Genomic DNA, 3,136 nt, shown 5'->3' on the forward strand with positions numbered 1-3,136 from the left:
AGCTTGTCATGGGCTAAGTTGGGACTCCCCTGCAAGGATTTGAACTTTCGAAAGCCGTGCCCGCGGTTATTGGCAGATGGGAATTTGTTAATGTTCGGTTGTAGATAACTTGAACCTTAATTAATTAAAATGAATCAACTGAGTGTGTTACCGTGATGGCCTCTTCTCGGCGGAGTCCGAGAAGTGGACACGGTGATGGAGTAATGTTTGCGCAGGTTGCTCTCTAGTTTCTCGCTCGTGCTTTGCCTCCTCTTCTCGCTCTCTTTTGCGTATAAGTTAGCCACCATACTTGCTAGTCGCTTGCTGCAGCTCCACATATTTACCTTGCCTTACCTATAAGCTTAAATAGTCTTGATCGCGAGGGTGCGAGATTACTGAGTCCCTGTGGCTCACAGATTACTATTACACCAGATGCAGGGCCTGATGATTCCGCTCCAGGAGACGCGTTTGAGCTCAAGTGGGAGTTCGACGAAGACTCTCAACGTTACTATGTTTCCTTTCCCGATGATCAGTAGTGGTGCCCAGTTGGGGGTGAACGGGACCGTTGTCGCATGTTGGGTTCTCTTTTATTTTGGCACCGTAGTCGGGCCATGAGTGTTTGGATGATGTAATGTTATTTATGTTCTTGATTGACGTGGCGACTGTAAGCCAACTATGTTATCTCCCCTTTATGATTTCTATTACATGGGATGTTGTGAAGATTGCCTAACTTGCGACATATGCCTTCAATGCGATTATGCCTCTAAGTCGTGCCTCGACACGTGGGAGATGTAGTAGCATCGAGGGTGTTATACCCGCGCCTGACCGAATCCCTCGCCGAAGCGCCGCCATTTAGCTGCAGCTGCCGGCCTCAGCCACCATCTCTCCCTCGCATTCTGCCCTCCCCGGTGGCCGTAGACCTCACCCCGAGAGATGCCACTCTCCGACGACCCTCCCTGGCCCGTCGCCCACCTATTTCCCCCACCGAAGCCGCCCTATCGCTGAACCCCGCCGCCCTCTGCCTCTTCAAGTCGCCACACCTCCCTCCATCCCCACCACCCGTACTGCCCATAGTTGGATGCGGTGCACGCCGGCGACCTTTCATGCGCTGTTCCCTGTCCAAAGAGCTCACCGGAGCACCATGGCCGCACCGGAGCTGGCGCCCTCGCTGTTGAGTCAGGAGTAGGAGAGAAGAATAAACAAGAAGTGGAGGAGGAGAGAAGGTGGAACGGGATCCACCTATCGGCGATAGAAGGAGGTGCCACATCAGTTAAATGGGGGCACACTCCCACAAACTGTCTCCCTGTGCTGACAATTTATTCCCACGGAATACACCTTCTGTTTTTAGCCGGCCACACTGAAACAGTTAAATAGTGAATGTTTGCTACTTCTTGAGCTTGAGTTGGTTTTTCCCTTGAAGAGGAAAGGGTGATGCAGAAAAGTAGAGATAAGTATTTCCCTTAGTTTGAGAACCAAGGTATCTATCTAGTAGGAGGTACACACAAGCCTCCAATGTATGAACCTGCACAAACAATCAAACACTTGCACCCAACGCGATGAAGGGGTTGTCAATCCCTTCACGGTCACTTGCAATGATCAAGTCTGATAGAGATAGAGATAAAAGATTACTAAAACATAAAAAAGTAAAAACAAATAAATTGCAGCAAAATATCATGAATATAGGCATCACGTCTATGTCAAGTAGATCGACTCCTGCCTATATCTACTACTATTACTCCACACATCAACCGCTATTCAGCATGCATCTAGAGTATTAAGTTAATAAGAACGGAGTAACGCCTTAAGTAAGATGACATGATGTAGAGGGATAAACTCAAGCAATATGATGAAGACCCCATCTTTTTAGTCTTGATTGCAACAATACAATATGTGCCTCGCTACCCCTACTATGTCACTGGGTGAAGACACCGCAAGATTGAACCCAAAACTAAGCACCTCTCCCATTGCAAGAAGAAACACTCTAGTTGGCCAAACCAAACCGATAATTCAAAGAGAAATACAAAGATATTTGATCATGCATAAAAGAATTCAGAAAAGACTCAAATAATATTCATAGATAATCTGATCATAAATCCATAATTCGTCATATCTCGACAAACACACCGCAAACTAATATTACATCGGATAGAACTCCAAGAACATCGAGGAGAACTTGGTATTGAAGGTCATAGAGAGAGAAAAAGCCATCTAGCTACTAGATATGGGCCCGTAGGTCGGTGGTAAACTACTCACGCTTCATCGAAAGGGCAATAGAGTTGATGTAGATGCCCTCCGTGATCGAATCCCTCTCCGACAGGGTGCCGAAAAAAGGCCCCAAGATGGGATCTCACGGGAACAGAGGCTTGTGACGGTGGAAAAGTATTTTGGTGGACGCTTCTAGTCGTTTGGGAATATTTGGGAATTTATAGTGCTGAAGCGCCAGATGTAGAGTCTCCTAGTTGATGTCAATTGCATTCGCAACCTTACAACCAAGAACTCATATGTTGCGCATCAAGCCTCTCGGTGGTCCTGGAAGAGCCTCACATTGTAAGTGCATCTACTGCCACCCCTAGTTGGTTTTGGAGTATTGACGACAAACCTGGTTGAGGGACTAATGTGTTTGTGAGAATTGCAGGATAACACAGGTAGTAGTACCTCATTGATTCAGTTTACCTACCGGAGATGACCCCTAAAAATGTATAAAGACATTGAAGACAAAGGTGGTATGTGAAGATATTCACATTGAAGACTATGACAAGAGAAGACATCGCATGAAGACTATGGAGCGCGAAGACTTAGTTGTTTCATTGTTTCCTTTTCTTCTTTGTTGAGTCATAGGAACCACCATACTGTTAAGTAGGGTCCCAGTGAACAAAGTCAGAGTGGCTGAAGTGATGCTTAACCAAAATCCTATGTCTTCGAGCGAAGACAATGAGAGCAAATCTTATCCAGAGCTGGATGACTCAGCTTTACTTGTAGCCCAAGTAAAGTTGCCGCATGTGTTTCAAATCTGACCATTGGAACACGTGTCAGTTCCTTAGTGACCCAAGGTCATTTCAGACAAATCAGGTCGGATTGCCTAGTGGCTATAAATAGCCCACCCCTACACCATAAATTGGTGGCTGCTCACAATTAGTGCACGGCTTTTGTCGTTTGA

The sequence above is a fragment of the Triticum urartu genome, chromosome 2A (genome assembly GCF_056163025.1).
Source record: "Triticum urartu cultivar PI428250 chromosome 2A, HENAU_Tu73, whole genome shotgun sequence".
Taxonomy (NCBI): domain Eukaryota; kingdom Viridiplantae; phylum Streptophyta; class Magnoliopsida; order Poales; family Poaceae; genus Triticum; species Triticum urartu.